At 33.5% G+C, this 25003-nt stretch overlaps 1 pseudogene across 3 annotated transcripts; it reads right to left on the reverse strand.

The window, feature by feature from the left end:
• Positions 1-12238: 12238 nt before the first annotated feature.
• LOC145133541 (AT-hook motif nuclear-localized protein 20 pseudogene) lies at positions 12239-18892 on the reverse strand (annotated as a pseudogene). Of its 3 annotated transcripts, none has more exons than XR_013718607.1 (2): positions 17800-18892; positions 12239-12313 (listed from the first exon to the last, which is right to left on the reverse strand). The product of XR_013718607.1 is annotated as an AT-hook motif nuclear-localized protein 20 pseudogene, transcript variant X2 (transcript). The 3 variants fall into 3 exon arrangements; XR_013718608.1 differs by lacking the exon at positions 12239-12313 and adding an exon at positions 17108-17494; XR_013718606.1 differs by lacking the exon at positions 12239-12313 and adding an exon at positions 17547-17702.
• Positions 18893-25003: the final 6111 nt, after the last annotated feature.

Below are 25003 nucleotides of genomic sequence, written 5' to 3' on the forward strand. Positions count from 1 at the left end.
CATCCACGTGTTTTCAACAAATAAATGTTATCAAAAGCTGCATGTCCTAATCTAGTATGCCAAAGTTCATAAGAAGCTTTAGGGCATTTATTTCGTAAAGCAGATAAAAAAAGCCTTCTGTCCTTGCTCAAGCACATATAAACCTTGATTAATGCTGCCCTTTGCTAGAACCTCTTTCGTTTCTCGATTCTGAATATTAAAGAACTTGTTAGAAAAGAGAACATCCACTAGTGAATCATTAGTTAATTTTCTAATAGATAGAAAACTTTTGGTAAGATGTGGCACAACAAGAACATCTAAAAGCTTGACAATGTTATTGATAGAAGAAGTACGAATATGAGAAATATAAGAAGAATTACCATTACCAAAAAACAACTTGATCCTTGCATGAATAAGAAGAAGACGAATCCAAATGACCAGTTGAGTTCGTCATATGTGAAGAGGCTCTAGAATCAACAAACCAATCTGGATTGTTAACATTGCATTGAGACTAAAATGCTTGAGCAAGATTGGCATCAATAGATGAACCTTTGGTGGCATATGTAGCAAGATCAGGACACGTGTTTGCATAATGACCATTTTTCAACAAAGCTGGCAATGTGGTGGGCGTCTCCCACGATGACAGCCACAGAGTAGGCACTCCTCGATTTTCCAGACCGACCACGACCGAATGATTGGCTGTTACGACGAGTTTGTGCAGTAAATGCAGCAGGTGGTGGTGAGTTGGTCATGGAAGCAAGAAAGAGTTCATGGCTTTCAGCTTGAGCCATTAAATCAATTAGAGTAGGCCGAGGGCGGACGACTCTTTGAGCCGTAGAAAAGGTTTCAATTGAGTAACCAAGGCCTCGTAAAAACCAGTGACACTTGTCACTATCACTAAAAGGATGGCCAATGGCACTTAATTGGTCGCATATAGCTTTGAACTTGAGTCCAAATTCAACAACTGTAGAGGTGCCTTTCTTCAATTGGCGAAGAAGTTCTTGAAGGGTTTGCATGCGTTCTTGAGAATCATGGAAATACACACGCTCAAGAGTTGTCCAAACATCTCTGGCTGTTTGGAGACCTATAGTCTCAGACATAGCTTCCTCAGACAAAGAAGATTGCAAGATGAGGAAAGCTTTTTGATCAGTTTCTTTCCAGGTAGAGAAGTCAGGATTGGGGGTAGATTTGCCCTCTGATTCGATGATTGCAGCAGGAGGAAGAAGGGTACAATCGACATGATCAATCAACTTTTGAAAAGAAAGAAGTGGTAATACCTGATTACGCCATAGTTGGTTGAGTTGAATTTAACTCTAAGCAGATGAAGTATGGTGACAAGAGGAAGAGAAGCCTCTGATGTAGACATGATCGACATGGGCAAAAGAAAGAGGTGGGGGTGGGAGAATTTTAGTGTTGGACCGTAATTTTTGCCCATACCATATAAGAGTATTTTCCTTTGAATAGGTATCTTGTATATTAACCAATATATATATATATATATATATATATATATATATATATATATATATATATATATATATATATATATATATATATATATATATATACAGGGTTAGGTTCATGTGAGACCATCTAATTTTGTGAGACCGTGAGACGCAATCGTAGCCACTCATTTGGTAGATAAAAAAACATTTTTAAAATGCAAGATAATTGAAAATTTTCGGTTTTTTTCCAAATATTATTTTGGGAATTTATATTTTCCAAAAAAAAAAAATACCAAAAAAATAAAAATAAAATAAATAAAATATATTTTTTAACATATTCTAGTAGAATATTAGAATATTCTACATATCTGACAAATCTAGTAGAATATTCTAACATTCTAAAAATCACATTAGAATATTTACAGTGTAATAATCTATTAAAATATTTCACGTATTTTAAAAAAAACGGTAATTTTTTTATTTATTATTTATTATTTATTTTATTATTTTATTTTTTTAGCTAATTCAAGTGACGAAAATAATAATTAAAAAAAGAATTTTCGGATTTTTCCTTTTATTTTGCATTTTAAAATTATTTTTAGATTTGGTCTCACGGTCTCACAAAATTAGCATGGTCTCAAATGAACCTGAATATATATATATATATATATATATATATATATATATATATATATATATATATATATATATATATATATATATAGGCTTAGGTTATTATATTCAAAGTAATTATTGTGTTATTGTATGCATAAATATGGGCCAATCATTTTACTTATTTTAAAAAAGTGATTAATACATATTATTGAATTAAATATAATTGAAAATACCATCTAATTTAACTAGAAGGGTATTTTAGTCAATTAACATAGATTTAATAAGGAAATTTGCATATTTTAAGGGATCATAGATTCTATTAATTTTAAAAATCCGATTTTACGAATTATAAGGTTTTTAATTCGGACATTCTGACAGAATATGTTTGAGTATGTTCAAAAATAAAAATATTCTTGAACCATAAAATAATAAAAATATTCTTGAACATATTTCTTGATCATGACTTTAAAAATTTCTTGTAGAATAACAAAATTCTCGAACCATCAATTGAAGAATTAAAACAATAATTACATTAATTCTTATAGAATACATATAACAATTGCTAAAGAAGTACATTTATTGTTAAAGAATAAAACTAAAAAACTTTCAAATCTGGAAAAAAAACATCAAAATCTAACAAAGACACTAATACATTCTAAAAGAATAATGTTGCTAAGAGGCGTCGCTCAAATTTAGTGGTCCATTCTTCAAACATCAGCTTCTGTAGAAACAAATCCAATGAATAAGTTATTGAGAAAATATCCATATTCCATTCCAACGTAATTGGAATTCGTGATTCCATTATGATAGAATTGGAATTCATTTACCAATAATTATATTAATTTTGGGAATTCTAACAGAATATGTCATGATTATCATAAAAAACATTCTTTTCTGATAAAATACTATAAACGAAGAAATATCATTCAGTTGAAGCATTTTAGCGAGCGCTTGGTGTGCATCAAAACAACTTTCAATTTCGGATGAACAACATACATAAATTGTTCATACCACATCAGCCTTCACATAAATGAATAACATTATTCCAAGATTTTGTAATTGTCAAATACCAAATGCAAGTAAAAATTCACCTGGGAGGATACACCTGGCCTCCTGTAACATATTGTATGGCCGAGTAAACATAAAGAAAGCAAAAGCAGTTAGTTCTTTTCTAGTAGAACAAAATATATATGAATTTGAAGTAAGAATGTTATCTAAATAAAATATGCAGCTCTACTTTTAAGTTTTAACACGATGGGGGTATTAAAACCCCAAAAAGACAAGAAACGCTAAATTGAGTCTAAATAAAATATGCAGCTCTACTTTGAAGTAAGAATGTCCATACTAGTATTGATTTACACTCTTATAACCTTCCATCCAAACTTAAATTATACAAAGGAATCATAAAAACAACAAAAAAAAAATCTCTACCTTTAGATGGAGCAGCCGACTGTGACAACCCCACCTCCACCTTCTTCTTCGTCTTCTGCAACGACCACACACTATAGTGTGGTGTTTTCTTCTTGTTCTGTCGATCAAAGCACAAAACATACACCACCCCCAAATCACTACTTCTAAGAAACAGAAGTTGACGCAGCTAGAGGCTGCTAGAACAAAAAAAAAAAACTAATTTCTTCATTCTTCATTTCCTGTGAATCAACAAACCCAAATTCCCTTCATTTTCATTGATTTCCCAGCAAACCCAAACACCCCAACGATTTCTATCAAACAAACAAACAAAATCCCAATTTTTTTTTTACCTGTGGTTGATTTGGAATTGCCAAAACAAGGAAACATCGTGATCTTCGAGCAAACACCACCAAGGTCCTCACCTGCGACAGATGGCTGCCATCGGACCCCCTTTCCCCTCGTTTTCTTCCTTCTCTGTTGTTCCCATCGAACACAAAGCCGTAGAGGTTTCGCCTTTCCACTGCCGCTCCTTGCGAAGCCGGACATCACACCTCGCAGCCGGAAGAGACGAGCAAAACTCCGCTGTTTCTTCACATATCCCCAGTCTCTTCGGTTTCGTCGACCCGAAAACTACTCTCTCCTCGCGAATCGACCGACTACGCACCGCCTGTGAGCTTCGTTTTCTTTGGCCTTCTTTGTGATCTGAAAGCGTCAATACCCTGTAGGATGCTAGGGCTTTATCGGGTGGGAGATTGAGGAAGACAGGTTTATTTATTTAGGTTATAAGTCAATACCATGATTATAGGGATTATTTTTGGAAGTTACTAAACAAATTACTAAATTACCCTTATTTATTTATTTTATTATTTAATTTTGATTGGCCCACATTGATGCATACAATAACACAATAATTACTTTGAATACCTGAACCTAGCTCTCTCTCTCTCTCTCTCTCTCTCTCTATATATATATATATATATATATATATATATATATATATATATATATATATATATATATATATATATCCTCTATTCTAATAAAACAATACCTTTTTTTGCCACGTGGCAATAGCTAAGCATCCTCCCATCTAATTTTCCCGCTCAAATCATCAATGTAAAATTCTTGTTCTGCCCTCATGCTGTCGATCCCGTTCAAATGTTTTAGAACTCAGTGTATTCATCAATCCCGTAAAATCAGCAAATTATATAATCTTCAAACGCTCATCAACAAGCGTAATCCCGTTAAATCAGGAAGTGATCACTCCATATCTTTTGATGTAAACCCTAATCGTCACAAACTTTCTCTGGATTTAGGCTTTACAATAATCGACCGCTCCACCACCTCCACAAAAGTGTTCGATTGAAAAGCAGATAGAGAGAACGATTGAAATCTTCGGACTCATCACCATTTTCAGGTCCGATAGCTTCTCTTCCATGTTTCATTTCAAGCTTAAGAAACCGAAGCTCGCCAATCACTTCAGAGCTTGCTCCGCCAACAGGTTCGATTTTTGATTTTTTATTTGTCTTTTTGATTCCGAATTCGCTGCGGAGTAACTACTCTTCTTCTGTATGTCTGTTAGTGTTTGATCATAGTGATCCCAAACTTCGTCATATTTATAGCCATATATCATCCTAAGCTCCAAAATTTGTTCAGAATTCTGCTGAATTAGTTGATAATAATATAGTTATAGGGTTTCAAATTTGTTGATTCACTAATGATTATCTACGTATGGTGAGTACTCTTTTTTTTTTTTTACTAAAAGTCAGCCCACAATTTTGCAGACTTGTTTACCAGGATTTTTGGAGTGTTGAACATGATATATAGTTATTTGGTTATTGCTCTTATCCTTTTACCATGTGATTAACTTGTACAATAGATTAAAGGGTAAAAAAGGAAACGAGATGAAACAATTTAGTCATGGCTTAGAAAAATAGTTTTTTACAGGCAACAGACCTTTCTTTTCTTATGAATTATTATTATAAGCTCACTATAATTTTTGTTTATTATCCTAAGAGAAGTTTGTTAATAATCTGTAAAAGTAAATACTTGACGATCATATATCAATCTTTATTAAACTTGAAATAATTATGAAAAATACTAATAACTGATTGGGCTATAGCTAAAAAGGATATCAGTAATGTATTGTGACAAAACAAGAGACAAAGTTGATATTGTGTTACCTTATTTGCTTAAATCTATAAGAAAACCTACATAGTTTTCCACATTGTTAAATAAAAGAGGGTGATTTCTTATTTTTCAAAAAGTTAGGAATGTTATCAAGCACTACCCTTAGTTTTATCATTAATGATGTAATTAAATGTTTGTTATTGCTAAAGTATCATCTCTGATTCTTCAGATGTCATTACACTGTCATCATCATCATAGGGGAGTATTTTAAGAGCATAGAACCTTCCTGATGGGCAAATGGTGTGAGAGTCTTTTCTATCAGGCTCAAAGTCCTCCAAGGCATTATTAACAATTCCAGCGAGTAACATTGTTAAGCATTCTTATATTTTGTTGCACCTATACAACTCAATTCTACTACGATCATGTTTCTTCTGAAGTGTTCTATTTTATTATCTGAAATATACATTTTTTTTTACCTTTTTAAGCTATACAGTATAAATATATGCATTGGATAGTGACATGGTAATCATCTGCAGGCCAATTTGAAGCTTGATCTGGACAGTCTAATTTTTGTTTATGGTGGCACATGTCTTTATGCCATTTCCAGCATTGATGGAGAGATTCTTTGGAAGGACTACATAAATGAAGGGTTTGACCAATTCACCAATTCACCAATTATATTATCTTTTCTTGTTTCTTGATTGTAGTAGCAGTTTTTTGATATATTATTTTCATTTCATTAACAACATGAACGTTCATCAGTTGATTCGCTGTAGGAGTTTCCGATTAATCCGAGTTCAATACATATGAGATTGATGTTAAGAATGGAGGGGTACTGAAACATGTCTAGAAAATCATTTCCTGGGGGCATTTATGGCGATATCTTGTCAAATGTTAAGAGTTCATCTACTATACAAGTTTTGAACATGATGTGGAATGGTAATTGTATAAGTTTTCATTTGTATTTTATCATTATTATAGTTTTCAGAAATTGTTTTCAAATATATTATGATACAGAAACAATTTTATATTTTAATTAAAATAACAATAAGAAACTTATAAACAAAATATCAATGTTAGATAAAAATAACTTTTTACAAATTATGATTAATAATTACGATTTTTATAGTTTCTATGTTATTTTACATAATTAATTTTTTAATTCTATTTAAAATTAATACTCGTGGGTTCTACGGTTTTTAACCTAATATATATATATATATATATATATATATATATATATATATATATATATATATATATAAAAGATACAATAAATGTTTTCTAATTATTCTAAATTATCTTTAATAGTATTAAACAAATAGTATTTGTTTTATATAGAGCTGCGAGGATTAAAATGTACTATATTTTAACGAAAAACATCATTTGATCCAACCTCGGAAATAGCATATCTGACCATCCACCACATTATTTATGTCATAACTGTACGGACACCTCTTGGCTCTTGTACATTAAACATAGTCAAAAGTCGAAATATGATCAGATGATAAACAAAAGAATACCAAGTGTGATCTTCATGCTAAATAAATTAAAAAGTTAAAACTAATATAATATTATCCTATTTCCTATAATAATGGTGCACACTTGGTCAGGGGTTGATTACCGGCTCCACCTCCACGCATTTTTTTTCCTATTTTTTTCCCAATTTTTTAATCGGGGATTTTATTATTAATTATTAGTTTATTTACTAGTATTAGTCTATTATGCAGTCGTCCATGATATTTTTCCGTTTCATTCAATCTTCCGCCCCTTTCCCTTGCTTTATAATAATTTAAGCGGAGGTAAAATTAATTTTGTATAACCAGTTATAAGCAATGTTTTAAAAACATGTTTAAACCGGCTAGTCGAAAGGGTTGGACTTGAACTTAGGATTGGAGCGGTTCAACTAGCATTGATTTTATGTTTATTTCTAACCTGAATGAAGCGGTTGATTTTTACGAAAACTCGGTTGAAACAGTTAAATTGTATAAAAACACATGAAAATGAAACATTTTGCGTAACAAACTTTGGTGATTTTTTTCATATCTATCTAGAACTCTCTCTAAATAAAAATACATGGTAAATGTTATGAAGTTTTTTGGTGCGTTTGTATTTGTCTAAAACTATATTTTGGTTTGGTATTATACTTTATTTTTTCTTTTCGATGTACATGAATTGATGTAAAACTTATAATTATGTGTTTTTAATGTATTTGAATTGATCTACAACTTGTTTTTATGTGTACTTTAATGTTTGAACTTGTGGAACGTCAAATTCTTAATTTATAACATTAATAGGAAAATAGGAAAAACAAAGAAAATTATATGAACCAGTCATCATACCGGTTCAATTAAAAAAATGATAAAAATTATAGAAACCGGTTGATCCGACAATCGAACCGGTTAAATCGGTTGCACTGGAACCGATCATCATACCGGTTCAACTAAAAAAACGGTTTTTTAAATATTGATTATAAGACGTTATAATCACAAAAATAGCCGGTCCCAAATATGTATGCCCATATCTTGAAATATTTTTTGAAGTCGCTCAAAACTCGATTCCAGATTCTCTTCATTGTTATAGTCTATCAGTTCTAACGAGATCATGAGTTTTCACTAAATGAAAAGACATACAAATGCCTTGCTCCTAAACATCTTCGCTTTATTGAGTTGCCTCTTAACCGCGAGGAAATAAAAAAATGGTTTGAGATTGTAGGGCGGATAAGGCTCCTGGATTGGACGACTTTACATTTGGTTTTTTTAAAAGATTTTGGGATGTCGTGAACCTTGTGATGCAATTCCATAGGTCTAGTTTCGTTCCTAATGGTTGTAATCATTCGTTTATTTAATCACGAAATCTCGAGATCCAAAGTTCATTAAGGATTATCACCATACCAGCTTGATCAGGTGTATGATTATTGGCAATTCTTGGCCAATAGATTAACGGTTGTTATAGGGATTGATAAGTCGGAACAATCAACTTTTATTAAAGGTTGTCAAACTCTTGACGGTCTTTTACGTGTTGGGTCGTACATGCCAACTAGGATGCAACATACAACTTGGAGGTTATATAACACTTAATATAATTCTTAAAGTGCTTACATAATTATCACACCTGCTAGGATAACAAATATAATAACTACAATACTAAATTACTAGAAAACCAATTTAAAAAATCAAAATAACTCCCTTTTTAAATTTTCCCTCACTCTAGGGTTTTAATGCATCATTCATTCCCAAATTCTTACATAAAAACTGATGGTGACTGTATCCACCCACAACATGAATTGAGCAGCGAAGATCAACTCATATTTGCTACTCAGGCCAAACAAGTGTTTTACATCCGAGAACCTTCTCGAAGTGATGAAAATAATGTTCAACGGTAGGTTGTTGAAAATCTTAATCATAGTTCGGGATCTACCAATGAACGATATCGACCATGATCACATTAAAAATGTCGACAATGATTCAACCGATGTCATTCTTAGTAATGCTTCTTCTGATTTCACTCTTTCAATCGACTTCGGCCAGTACTTTCAAAATTCCCAATCGGTTGAAGATTATATTGAAGTTGGTTCGCCAACGGGCATCGTCAATAATATGTCTGACTACGAGACTGATTATGATGAGGAGGATGCCGATTATGATAGTGATGTGTCTGCAGAAAGCAGACACTGAAGTGTCTGAGGGCGAAAATGATTAAAAAAATCTTTATATTTGACTTGCAAAATAAGGTTTGTATTTGTTGTAATCATATCATATTGTATGTATATATATATTCATATTGTGTTATAAATTTTCCAGTATGTCATTTTTTTGGATTGCATTGCTCCATCTTATGGCTGCTGGGATGGGCCATGGAGGTGACGGTGGTGACGAACCACCACATTCGTTCCGTGGAGGTTTTGGTGATCACCAGATCAATGGTAATTAAGATTTATTTAATTCATTATATTTCATATTGTATGTATATATAAAAAAATTATCGCGACTAATATTTTTTTTATGTAGCGGTACCTCCAAAACGAAGAGGCATGGCGGTATACAAAAAAATGTATAAGTTATTTGAAGCTAATGACAAACGACATCTAAAGATAGTATTTGACAGAAATACTTACATGTCGATTGGGAAGTATGTGAAGGCTTCATTCAGGAGGTTGGGAATTATACGTGGCACGATATCGCTTCGGATATGAACGCATGGAAAGAAGTTTCTGAAGCCGAAAGGGATGGCATGTTCCTGTATCTTTCGGTAATAAATTATTTATAAAGTTATTTTTAATATGTTTAATTTTGATTTATTTTTAACTTCTCTATTTTTTATAGACATGTTTTGATTTTGGAGCGATTTCAAATGATCCCATGACTTCAATTTTTTTGGGCATCACAGAACAATTGGATATGTGGGTGGTATAGAGGTCGCAAACATATTGCAAAAAACCATTTTATTGTTTTGCAAGGGGATGTGGAGGCAGCTGGCAGCAAGGGCTCGAGCCCCCGATGGTATATATTCGTAGCATTGGAGTGATACTATTGAGCACTTCTTAACATATAAGCATAAAAAACGATCCAGCGAAAACAAAGAAAGCCAGAAGAAGCAAGTAGTTAAGATTCATGGAGGGACGTGCATCTATGGTAGTGCTTGTCTTAAAAATGTAAGTTACGGTAATGTTTATTCAGTTATAACATATTTTGTAATGTTTATTCTAGTATAACGTATTTTGTAATGTTAAACAGAATTTGAATAGACTTGAAACATTTGACCGTCGGAATGTGAATAAACAATGGGAATTTGTTGATCCGTTAGTTAAAGACCAATATGTACATTTTTATTACTTAAAAATGAAGTAAATTGTTTTTTTGTTTTAGTTTTGAAATATATTGACAATCTTCGTGATATACATAATGCTTTAGTTGGTGAGGTGGCTTTACAGACTCAACACATAACCGAATCCGGTGGTGATCTGAACTCCATTGATTGAATATCAATATTTGTGAAGGTGTTAGGGGCTCGAAGGGAGCATATGAGAGGCATCGGGCCTAAACCTCCTTCTGCAACGGGTATAAGTGCTCCCTCATAATGACAGTTACATTCATAGTCACAAGCACCGCACTCAACACATGTACTTATTAAACTCTTAAAGAATTTGGTAGTTTTGCTATATTGTTAAAGACTTGATGCATTTATAGTAATTTTTGGTAGTTTGATACTTTTTTGTTAAGTGGTTAGTTCATTTGTTATGAATTTGGTAGTTTGGTAGTTTGTAATTGTTAAAGACTTAATTGATCTAGTAGTTTGATAGTTTGTTAATTTGTTAAAGACATAATTCATTTGGTGGTTTGATAGTTTGTTAAATTGTTAATGACTTCATGTGCTTGTGACTTAATTGTTAAATAATAATAATAATAAAATAGTTTGATATTTTAACTTATATACTTACTTTGTAGGATGTGGATGTTAAAGCCTTTTTCCAAAACCCGACGTTTGTGACGTCAGTTGGAGGTATTATCCGCTCGTTTAAGAACCAAGTCAACAATGAGGGCAACAAAGATGGGAAAAATAACAACGGGGAAGACGAAGATGACTAGTAATTCTTATTTTATGTTATGGATGATGTTATTTTGGATTTATTAGATATATAGTTTATGGATAGTATTGACTAATATTTCTTGGTTATTATATCGTTTATGTAATGTGGTATATTTGAAGTTTTATGTAAGGTGGTATGTATTGTTTTATTTTATTTGATGTTTTATGTAATGTAGATTTGTAGATTATGATTTCTGTACTTTTATAAAATCTGCATTTTATAATATATAAACTAATATCATATATAAGTTGTTTAAAAAAAGAACTAGCGGCGACATGCACCAATTGCGACGACTTTTACCTCCGGAAAGCTTTGCCGGAAAAAACTCTGACCGTTGGTCGGAAAATCAATAGAGGCGACACTAATAGCGACGACCGGGGCTTTTAGCGACGACATGTAAGTATTAGCAACGAAGTAATAACGGCGACCCTTTAGCGACGTTATTTATCGTCGCTAAAGGTATCTTTTTTCGTAGTGATATATAATAAGAAGATATAAGTAAATAGGAGGTTTGTCAAATTTTTATTTCCTATATGTATTTTTTGTTGATAAAACAAGATATAGGTGTTGATCGTTTAATTGTTTATTTTAAACCATATTAAGTTATTTATTTAGTCTATGAAATTTCATCGTTATTCTAATTTTTTATCTAATTTATTTACTTATTTTCTAACATAAATATAGATAAGTTGTTTTTAATAGAACATTATTGGTTAATTTTAATATATTTTTAATTATTGATATGATGTACTTATTAATTTAAACATAATGTGAACTAAAACATAAATGAAAATGAAAAATTTTAAATAGTTAATTTTTCCAATCTTTTATAATTTTGAAAACATTCCATAGAAACACCTTTTAAAAATGACTAAAGATTTAGAAATAACATTACATTAAAAATTAGAGTGTTACCTTAAATACAAAAACACATGTTCAACTTGTATTTTATATTTATCCTTTAGTAATACATTTATCAAATCATCTTGGAATTTAACGTCCCAATTTTCAACTCAAAATTTTTATTTTTATTTATTTAAAATATTTATTTACATCAGAGTATTTATTACATTTTGTGGAAACATGATTGTGAATGTGCGTGTGTACAGTCGAACCTTGCCCTTCTCACGAACCAATGAAGTTCCTGAAAAACATTTATAAACAACTGGGTGAGCGCTAGGCTTAGTGAGTTCCCCCAATATACAATATTCCACAATACATACACAATGTATACACATTATGGCCTTCAACATAGATCTGGTATGCCCTTTGGCCTTCAGCATAAAGCTGGTCCGCCCCTTTTTGCCTACAACATATAGCTGGACTGCACTTTGGCCTTTAGCATGAAGCCAGTCCTCCCCTTTTTGCCTACAACATATAGTTGGACCACACTTTGGCCTTTAGCATACAACTAGTCCGCCTGAGTCTATTGGCCTTCAACACAAGGCTGGTCCGCCCTTAACTCCCACACAATATATCAACACATACTAAAGACAATTCACAAATCAATAAAATAACTATCCTAGTGTAATTGCCTAAGTGTATACTACAAGGTAACTATATCCTAACATACAGAGGATATATAATGGAGTATACAATATAGTGAGAAGAACTCACCTGGAAAATTACTTCGAAGATCAACAACTAACCGGATGATCCTACTGACGTGCAACAAGCCTAACGAGTATTAACCTATAATAGTATAACTTATTAGATCCTAAGGAAATCCAGTAATGTAGGCTACCCTATCAATAATCTTAATAAATACCGATAGTTCTATTAAGTAATGATCAACTAGGCAGGACAGTTGGGAGGCAGGATCATTTTGGTATATAGCTTGTTTGAAATAGAAAAACTAAGCCAACGTGACCATTCTAGACACCTCTCCCGTAAGTAGATCAATCAATATTATAACTTGGAATTACTGATATTTCTTATTTATAAGTTCATAACAACGACGTATGACTATAAATATAAGTTACACTGAAAAGACTAGAGTGTAGCTTAACTTACAAAGATTCTTGATGAAAACCAGAATCTAAACGTGCAGAATACTGACTCGGGATCTCCTACTCGAAGGCTACTACTCGGATGCGTACTCAGGGGCATCGCAAGGCTTTGTCGCAGGTCCAAAACTATGGGAAAATGGCTCTACAAGGGAGAATATCGAGAGAGAGAGAGAGAGAGAGAGAGAAGTTCTAGGGGCTGGATGTAAGGAACATATACGAGAATGAGCTCTATTTATAGGACTTGTAAATGTGCACCGGGCAAGGCATGGTGCGTGTCGGGCACATCATACTTGTTGGCTCCTCTAGTCTTTTGACACGTGTCGACGCCGCATTGCTCCATACATCCCTTCTAGCAGGTTGCTACGTGTCCAATTCTCATGGATCCATATGTCGCAACCGTGTGGTGCCACATCACCTTGACCTTTGGAAGAGGGGAATGGTCGACTTGCCAAGTGGCACTCTCCAGTGTTGACATGTCATCAGTGCGCGACATGCACTTCGCATGATCGGTTTTCCAGATCTTCGGAATGACATAACTTCTTCATATGAGCTCCTTTTTGATGTTCTTTATATCCCCAAAAAGCTCTCAATGAGATCTACAACTTTCGTTTAGATCCCAATAGCTAACTCTAACTCTATGAAAATTTTATATTTTTTGATAGGCTTAGCCTGTTAAAGATCGCTGCAGAAAGCATAACACCTACATACTGATTTCGTTCTCGATGTTCTTTATATCGACGGATTCCTATTGACGAAATCTTTAACTCTCGTTTGCATGACGGATTCCTATTGCACTGAATCTTAGAAAAATCATAACTTCCTCTAACGACGTCAGATTTGGACGTTATTTATATGTATGGATTCACTTTTACGATTACTACGACTTCCGTTTAGGTTATTTATTTAAAATAATCTTTTTATCAAAAATGTCTATTTTAGATTATACTATAAAGAAAGAAGCGGAGTGTTAAAACTCTCCCTTACTTACAGAGATTTCGTCCCCGAAATCCCGTTCCTAGCGTTCCTTAAGCTAATTCCTACATGTTGTTCTAAGAGGATATTCGAGATCATCACATGATCTAGTAGACGTTGTTGCATACAACTTTATTATCTACCTTAAATGTACTCTCGAACTCCTCATGAAGTCTTCCAAAATCGAGAACTCGTCGGTTTGGACTATACTCTATGATGAACGATCTCCTTCAAACGAGAAATGCCGATTGGTTTCTTTGGCTAGGAACACGGTCAACTGAATTTAAGGCTATTGATTAAGGAAATTTATCTACGACGTCCTAACATAATCCATTTTTTTTTTCGGAAAATGCCTCTAAAAGGCTTAAGCTATATCATTAAATCACACATAAATCTAGATTATAACGATAATGCGACCAGGTGTTCCAACAACCTAGAAGTTAACTAAAGCTATCATTACGGGTTTATCGGTTCGAAACTTTGGAACCAACATTCTAATATTGGTGACATGCTTATCATTAGACTTGCTTATTGACTAAAGAAATAACTAAACTAAACACGTAGCCTATCCTAATGACTAAAATACTACTGACACATTACTAGATGCATACGTAGCCGCACTCGATTGTCTATCTTTTGTGACTCCTATTTGAATGTACATATTTAAGAATTTACACTCACCACCTGAAGAACTCACCTGGACAATTACTTCGAAGATCAGCAACTAACCAGACGATCCTACTGACGTGCAACAAGCCTAACGAGTATTAACCTATAATACTATAACTTATTAGATCCTAAGGGAATCCGGTAATGTAGGCTAGGCCTATCAATAATCCCAATGAATACCGATAGTTCTATTAAGTAAGGATCAACTATGCAGGACAGTTGGGAGGCATGATCATTCCAACATATAGCTTTTCTGAAATCCAACAACCAAGCCAACGTGACCATTCTAGACATCTCTCCCGTAAGTATATCAATCTGTATTATAACTTGGAATTACTGATAGTTCTTATTTATAAGTTCATAACAACGACGTATGACTATAAATATAAGTTACACTGAAAAGACTAGAGTGTAGCTTAACTTACAGAGATTCTTGATGAAAACCAGAATCTAAACGTGCAGAATACTGACTTGGGTTTTCCTACTCGAAGGCTACTACTCAGATGCGTACTCAGGGGCGTCGCAGGGCTTCTCTGTAGGCCAAAAACAAAGGGAAAATGGCTCTACATGGGAGAATATCGAGAGAGAGAGAGAGAGAGAGAGAGAAGTTCTAGGGGCTGGATGTAAGGAACATATACGGGAATGAGCTCTATTTATAGGACTTGAAAATGCGCACCGGGCAAGGCATGGTACGTGTCGGCCACGTCAACCTTGTTGGCTCCTCTGGTCTTTTGACACGTGTCGACGCCGCATTGCTCTGCGTCATTCCTTCTAGAAGGCTGCCACATGTCCAATTCTCGTGGATCCACGTGTCGCAACCATAAGGTGCCATGTCACCTTGACCTTTGAAGGAGGGGAACGGTCGAATTGCCACGTGGCACTCTCCGGTGCTGCCACGTCATCAGTGCGCGACGGGCACTCCGCGCGCCCAGTTTTCCAGATCGTCGGAATAGCGTAACTTCTTCATACAAGCTCCGTTTTTTACGTTATTTATATCCCTAGAAATCTCTCGACGATATCTACAACTTTCGTTTAGATCCCAACAGCTAATTCTCATTCTATCAAAAATTTATATTTTTTGATAGGCTTAGTCTGTTAGAGATCACTACAGAAAGCATAACTAATACATACGGATTCCGTTCTCAATTTTCTTTATATCGACGGATTCTTATTGACGAGATCTCAAAATCTCGTTTAGATTATTTTTCCTAATAATCTACCGTTCTAAAATTTGATTTCTGTGCGCATACTGTTGCGCCGAATCTTAGAAAAATCATAACTTCCTCTGACGAAGTCCGATTTGGACATTCTTTATATGTATGGATTCGTTTCGTTTAGATTATTTATCTTAAGTAATATTCTATCTAAAATGTATATTTTAGATTATACTGTAAAGTGAGAAACGGGGTGTTACATGGAAGATTAGAGTACCTACTAGATTTCCCAAAGGAAGTTCATTGTAACATTTTTAGATCCATTAATAGGGTTATTAATAATTTTATGCTCAAAATTCATGATATAAGTGATTAAACGTGTCATCCTTAATGAATTTGAATATATGTCCACATGAAAAATGATGATATTAAGTAGGCATGTAGAGTTTAATAAGTGTAGTTGATTCATTTATGTATGTCATGGTTTGTTCATGTTATGATTTATCTCATGTACCTAGTGGTGTTATTTTAAAGAGACTTTAAAAGAAATTAAGTGGATTATCATATACCTTATGTGGTACTTCGAGTTCCCGTTTGAAATTTGAAAAACTCTAAAAATAGGTTGTTGTATTTTTATGATTTAGATTATGTTGGTGACTTGGACAGGAGAACAACTCTAATGGTTTCCACCATTAGTGATTGTGTTCTGAGTTTGAAAAGCAACCGTGCAGGCTAACAATATCCTTTTCGACTACCGAGGTCGAGTATGTGGTGAATTATAACACATTCAAAGAAGATGCTTAGTTGAAAGGTTTGTTCATTGATCTCTATAGAGATAAATTTGGTTTGTTATATTTTGTGATAGTTAGGGTCCTATATGTCTCATAAAGGGTTTTTGTTCTAGGGGAGAACAAATGACAAATCACATTGACTAGAGAGATCTCTACATTATAGATATTATTTTTAAGGGAGATGATTATTTCACTTAATCAATTCATTCATCCACATAATTAAGGTACCATACCCTTGTATATCTATCATACAAGTCAGTGAATCATATATTTTATGTGGATGAATCAATTTTCTTAAATAAAATTAAGAATAACCTCCCTATTGTTAAAGGTAGTACCAATAGAAAAAAAATCATGTTGTAATCTCCCTCTCGATGTCGCGTGCTTTTGGTTTACCCGTTAGCGTTTCCACCAAAATTTTGGTGTTTTTGTTCTTTCATTTTTACTTCTTCTTGGCCTGTCGAATTATAACACTTACTTACAGCCTTGAAATCTATCACATACGATAGTACCATGTCCAACCAATGATCAACAAAGCAAGAAAAACTTGATACCCGACCAACTCAAGAATTTGAGCAGGTTTACGATTCTAAGGCCGGCTATGACATATTCGAGGAGGTTGGCAATGACCAACAAAGTGCGAACCTCTACGCTTTTGTTATTCTTGACAGAGCAGTGGGAAACTTTGGAATGTATATACAGCCTTTGCAAAGACTAAATCCTATAAAACCTAGGAGAGTGATTATTATCATATGTTAATTTAAAACATTTATTGAAACATATAAATAAAAAGTTCTATAAATATTTTTATTGTAATCAGCAAATCAACTATATTTATAAACAGACATTCCCTAAATAGAATAAGACCAAGTAACTAATACAAGCAAAATATACAAATCCAGGAGTTGAGATTAATTTTCTTTCTCATGCATTACAACCTGATCAATATCATCAAATATTGTTACTTTAACATCACATAGACCTTATTCAGATTTAATTATAGTTATAATGATGTTATTCGTTTTTAACTTTTACCTCTAATATGGAGGCCGGCCATGAGCCCAGCCAAATGCTTCATGGTTCATCTGTCCACCACCATTAGGGATCAAATTGGGCTGCAAGTTATACCCAGGCATCGGATCACCCAACCCTCCTCCATCACCACCCATCCCAAGTGGCGGTGGTGATCCACCACCACCCATCCCTGCCTGCACCACACTATCTGCTTCCTCTTCTTCCTCTACAGGGAGTCTTTCGTATGTAGCGTTGGAAAATGTGGCGGCAATTACCATCACAGGTCCGGAGGCCACCAACGACCCCACCACGCTCCCACCGACAACCTGACCTTGACCTCCCGCAAGGTATATAGTCAGACCTGTTGAGCCAGGCGGAGCAGGACCAGGTAAAAAAGCTCCGGTTAGTGACAAAATCTCGAATCGGCCTTGTAAGGCCATGACTGAACCAGGTGCTGTGGGCTGTCTTAGGGTTACATTCATGACTGTCCCACTAGCACTCATAACACAAACCCCTCTTTGTCGTCTCCTACTAAATTGAGCTATGCTTTCAGCTACATCAGTTCCACTCTCAACCTCCATGACATGGCTACGAAGCGCGTTGGGGCTGTCCCTTGTCACAAAAATCGGGGGCTTTGGCTTGTTCTTTGAGCCTGGTGGACGGCCTCTAGGCCGCCTATTTGAAGTCTCGATCCCACCTTCTCTTGGATCATCGCTGTTGTTGTCTCTTTCATCTTCTTCGCTTCCGGTGTTGTTCTCGTTCATTGATATTCCCAGATCTGGCTTCTTTAAAGCCAAGGAACCACCTGATGGTGTTTCTACACCACCTAGGTTGGCCTGCCCAGTCCACCAGTTTGACATGCTCAATAACACAGATAAAGACTCTTTTAAACTTTTCCCAGTCCCTCGTGATCTTGATGATTAGTGGAAATTGAAAAGATACACAGAACCGGTAGTACTAGTGTGGTGGTGTAGAAGAAACAACTGCTACTTAATCTTGAAGATACCCTATGGGAGCTATGTGTGTCTTTTGTTGGCTTGGCTATTGGTTTTAGTGGGTGAGGGTATATCTAACAAAGTTTTTGTGATCATATATATCTCTCTCTCTCTCTCTCTATATATATATATATATATATATATATATATATATATATATATATATAAACTTTATCTTCGTCACAATTTTAATTAGGAAAGATTGAGTGAGCTACTTTGCTATATATTTCGTAATATGTAAGTTGAGTACACAAGGGCTCATGTGACTCATTCACATTCTTCTTCCATCGAGAAAAAGAAAAACTAGAGAGGAGAGAAAGGGTCTTTGGAATTAGGGTTTGGAGGGGTGTGGGGTAGCGTGCGCATGAGGTAGTGGGGTGCACTCCTTTGTTTTCTCCTGTGGTTGGGATTTGAATGCAATTTTTGTCATTCATCATATAATTAAATAACTCCCAGCCGGACGCAACTTTGACTTGGATCCATGTTTGATTCCTCTTTCATTATATGCATAGTAGGGAGCGTTCACAATTTGTCTTTTGACTGTTGAATGAGTCATTAGGTAAGACAAAAAATTACCTCACTGGACATAACATTCCCCACTGCTTTGAGGTTACCATCTTCTCTATCAGGAGCTCTCTAGATATAATAAGCTTTTAAATTAATAGTTTCCGTAACTTTTGAAATATTTTTATGAAGATTTAAACTAAACAAACTGGTTAAATGATAACTTGGTGAATGTTTTGAGTTCATTTCAGATTGACCATTGATTGTGTTATAAACGAAATTCCAGTTATACAATATAATACTTCAATGCATAAATAAATTGTTATATATGGAAAATTTTTGTTGCATTTGTGTGAATCTAACTCCCTTTGAAATAACATTGTTTATCAAAAGAAATAAAACTTTAAGGTAATTTTGTTAATCTAGCCAATAATAATAATAATAAATAAGCGTTCATCTAATGAAAAATAATAAACACAAATAATTGTTTTTTTTTCTTGAACAATAAATAATTATATGATCCTAGATTAAATATATCAAGTACAAAGTCATAATGTCAAAAAAAAACTGTAGTCACCTTTTATATATTCATGTTTATAAAGTTTAATAGATTGTCATATTATTATTATCTTCTATACAACTTTATATTTTTTTCATAGGATAAACAAAACTCTATAGAATTTAATGAAATATATTTAACTATTTATTTAACAAATTAGAAAATTTCTCTTTTATATTGAATGGTTCAATGGTCTTTGAACTTTAAATTCATTAAATATCAATGTGTCATCTTATAATGGTAAAGTTTTATACATTCATGACAACTATGAGTTTAAAATTTTATTCAACTCTCTCATTAAACTCTCTAAGGTGAATGCTCTTAGGACACAACTCATATTTTACATTCAAATATATATATATATATATATATATATATACACACAAAAACACACACACACACTACACGAAATCTCGCACGTTGTGCATGTTAAAATTATTTAGTTATAATTTTAACAAATATATGTTGTTGAAAATTATTAGTCGTTGATATTAAATGCAATAATAATTTGTACACTAAATTGATAGATAAAATCCAAGTTTAATATTTGAAAAAGTTTCCAAAGATAAAAAATGATTAATAAATTATGAAACTATTTTAACTTTTAAGGGAGACCTTTATTCATAGAATAAAAGAACTTATTAAGTTTGTTTATCATGACGTTGTGCGGTCAAACTCGTCTTATCGTGTGTCCTTTTGTGTTATGTTTTTTTTTTATCACACATTGCTTAAGAAAAAAATTGAAGTCAAAACAATCAACTATAAGTAAGAGGCTAAAACATTTCATATCTCACATTGCTTAAACCACAAAACTCATGGAAAAACACATATCTATAAGTAAAGAGATAGAAAATTTTTCTTTTTTATCTTTGTTCTCTTATGTTCTTGATTTTGACTAGTTCATGCATCAACTACAACATTCTTGAAACCATTTACGTTTTATATTATTAAAATGAAATTTCATGAAAATCAAGTAACATTAATTTTCAAACTATTTTGCTAAAAATGGATACCTTATACTTAAAATCAACTCATTGTGTAAACTCAACATCATTATAATCAAATAATAGAATGCTTAATTATACTTTTTCCTTGAACTTTAATATTTGGAAAATTTTCTAAAGATAAAAAATGACAAAAGAATTATGTAACTATTTTAACTTTAGAAGGAGACATTTATTTATAGAATAAAATAGTTTATTAAGTTTATTTACCATGACGATGTTGGATCAAATTCATTTTTATTATGTGTTCATTTGTGTCATGTTTTTTTATCCAACGTCGCTTAAGGAAAAAAGTTGAAGTGAAAACAATCAATTATAAGTAAAGAGACTAACATATTTCTTATCTCATATTGCTTAAGAAAAAAAACTAATAGAAAATACATATCTATAAGTATAGAGGCTAAAACATTTTCTCTTATATCTATGTTCTCTTATGTTCTTGATTTTAACTGGTGTAGGCATATCAACTACAATATTCCATGAACCATGCAGTGGATCATGGATTTTTTTGTTACATTATCATATTTTCTACCTTTTATGATGTCCCATATATATTGAAAGAATATAAACAATAATATTAAAATGACACTATTTAATGAAAATGTTATCATCATAAAGACTTATTTTTTTAACCTCTATGGGAAGCCTTAAGACTCCCTCATGTCAAATATTTTTAATGGGTTTTAGTATATAGTTTTAAGTCTTGATGTTTATATAAAAGTTTAATTTTTTTTAACATCTATATAAATATATCATTCAACTTATTCTTTTTTATAAATAATGTTCAAATGTTCATTGTCAAAAAGAAAATTATGTATATGTATTGTGATGATTTGAAAGAAATTTATATGTATCATTACACATTGGACTAGGGAAAATGATAACATACGAATTTAATCATTTTTTAAGTGTTTAACTAATTTTTTAAAATAGTTTAAAAACTAATGTTTTACTTGATTTTAATGCAATTTAATTCTAATAATATAAAACATAAATGGTTATTGGAATGTTTTAGTTTATGCATAAACCGGTCAAAATCAAAAACATAAGAGCACAAAGATATAAGAGAAAAAGTTTTAATCTCTTTACTTATAGATATGTGTTTACTCATGAGTTTTGTTTCTTAAGCAATGTGAGATAAGAAATATATCAACCTCTTTTGTAACATCCCAAAAATACAACCCAAAAATTTTAGTTTGAAAACTTTACTAAACCATAATATCAAATATTAAAAGATAAATCCATGGATCATGCGTCTCAAAATGCCATAATAAGTTTATCAAATCAACTGATGTCAAAACATATCAAAATATCCGAATAAAACTCCCAGGATAAACTGAAGTTGTGGTGTGTGCCATGCCATCATCTCGAGCTCTTCCCCTTACTATCGGAAGTACCTGAAACCAAAAACTGAAACTGTAAGCACAAAGCTTAGTGAGCTCCCCCAAACTACCACATACCATACAATAATATATAAAGCAACTACTGGGCCTTGCCCACTGCATCGGACCGAAGTCCAGAAACTGCATCGGACCGAAGTCCGGAACTAACCAGGGCCTTGCCCTCTGCATCGGACCGTATTCCGGAACTAACCAGGGCCTTGCCCTTTGCATCAGACCGTAGTCCGAAAACTGCATCGAACCGTAGTTCGGAACTAACCAGGGCCTTGCCTTCTGCATCGGACCGAAGTCCGGAACTGACTGAACATAGCATAGCATAATCATAACTACTAGCATAAACACATATACTGCATACTACATCGGACCGAATTCCGGAACACATAACACAAAGACATGCTTGAATCACAAAGACATCAAACACACTGAACTACTTCATCGGACCGAAGTCCGGAACTACTGCTGACTAAACGGGCCGGCATTGTGGCCGTAGACCCGTTCCTACTGGAAGGAAGACTCACCTCGTAACGCTGGCTGCTGAGATGCTAAATCTGACTGGCTGACTGCTGCTCCGGAACTCCCCGACTACAATCCCATAAACACTAAATCAGATACTGATAACTGTTTTCAGGGTAAAATGACTATTTTACCCCTGGTCAAAGTCAACTTCCTGGTCAAAGTCAACTTCCTGGTTGACTCTACTCGCCGAGTCCTACTATGAACTCGCCGAGTTCCCGGACTCACACTTCTCTAACTCGCGACTCGACTCGTCGAGTCGGGACGTAGACTCGCCGAGTCCCTCTACTTCCAGATCCTTGTTCTAACTCACTGAGTCCTCTTCCACTCGCTGATTCAACTCACAACTCTAAAATCGGAGAAATCAGGAGTTTGCGCTCCGACTCGCCGAGTCCAAGAACAACTCGTCGAGTCCTATGCATGTCCTCAGTAAACAGTTGATTCTAATCGATTCCAGTGCATCCAATGCATAGATCTGAGCTTCTAGGGACAATATAACGCGTAAAGTTGCCAACTTTACGTACATACATAGAGGTATGAAGCTAAAACGCCAAAATAAGCTAGAAATGGGAACTTAGGGTTTGGAACAAGGCCTTGCTTTGCATAAAGGTAGCTACTTTGAGCTCCTGGGGCTCAATGATGTCCAGATCTATAGCTCACTACCCTAAGGGAGCTCCAATCTCGAGTTTGGACCTTGAAATGTCCCAAAAGTGGCAAAACAAGCATATATGAAGATCTACTAGGAAAATGAACAAGGTAGAGGCTTTATTACCAGATGAAGTAGCAAATGGAAACTAGCTTCTGGATCTCATTCTTCTCCTTTGCACCTTCTCTCTTTCCTTTTCTTCTACACTTCCAAGAATACACCAAAACACTCAAAATCAAGAAGGAATCACTCAAACTCACCAATTGAGGCTAGGGTTTTGAGGGGGAAACGCTCTAAGGGTGTTGGAGGCTGGGATGGGGCTATAAGGACGTTTAAATAGGGTACAAACCCTAAGGATTAGGGTTTCATCCAGACTGGCCTACTCGTCGAGTCCAGGCGCGGAATCGCCGAGTAGATCACTTAAAACCCGCGTCCAACCTGGCATCTACTCGACGAGTTAGGGCTACTACTCGCCAAGTAGCTCTTTATAAAAGACATTTAATAAATTAATACGTACCAGGAACGGAGCGTTACATCTTTACTTATAGTTGATTGTTTTGACTTCAAAATTTTTTCTTAAGTGATGTGGGATAAAAAACATGACACAAAAAAACACGTGATAAAGGAGAATTTTATCCCACATTGTCATGGTAAAAAACTTAATAAACTCTTTTATTCTATATGTAAAGATGCTAAAACCTTATCTCTTACATATTTATTCTCTCATGTTCTTGATTTTGATCGATTTAGACATCAACTACAATATTATTAGAACCATGACGTCGACCATAGAAGGGTTTATTTTATTTTTTATTTTTTATTATTATTTTTTTAGAATTATCATATTTAATACTTTTTATGATATTCCATATTGATAGAATATAAACGATAATATTAAAATGACACTATCTAATGAAAATGTTATCATCACAAACTTTCGACTTATTTTTTTAACCTCCATAGGAAGCCTTAAGAAAAAAATTATTTTACCCCCTCATGTCAAATATTTTTAATGTGTTTTAGTATATAGTATTAAGTCTTGATGTTTATATAAAAGTTTGATTTTTTAACATCTATATAAATACAACGTTCAACTTAAAATTTTTAAACAATGTTCAAATGTTCATTGTCAAAAAGAAATTATGTATATGTATTGTGATGATTCGAAACAAATTTACATGTATCATTACACATTGGACTATGAAAAATGATATACTATGAACATACGAATTTAATCATTTTTTAAGTGTTTAACTAATTTTTTAAAATAGTTTGAAAATAATGTTACTTGATATTCATGCAATTTAATTCTAATAATGTAAAACATAAATGATTTTTGGAATATTTTAGTTTATGCGCAAACTGATCAAAATCAAGAACATACGAGCACAAAGATATAAGAGAAAAAGTTTTAGTCTTTTTATTTATAGATGTGTGTTTACCCATGAGTTTTGTTTCTTAAGCAATGTTAGATAAGAAATGTGTTAGCTTCATTACTTATAGTTGATTGTTTTCACTTCAAAATTTTGTCTTAAACGATGTGGAATAAAAAAGATGACACAAAAAAACACGTAATATAGGAGAATTTTATCTCACATTGTCAT

This window comes from Lactuca virosa, chromosome 8, assembly GCF_052849685.1.
Source record: "Lactuca virosa cultivar CGN04683 chromosome 8, Lactuca_virosa_CGN04683_v6, whole genome shotgun sequence".
NCBI classification, from domain to species: Eukaryota; Viridiplantae; Streptophyta; class Magnoliopsida; order Asterales; family Asteraceae; genus Lactuca; species Lactuca virosa.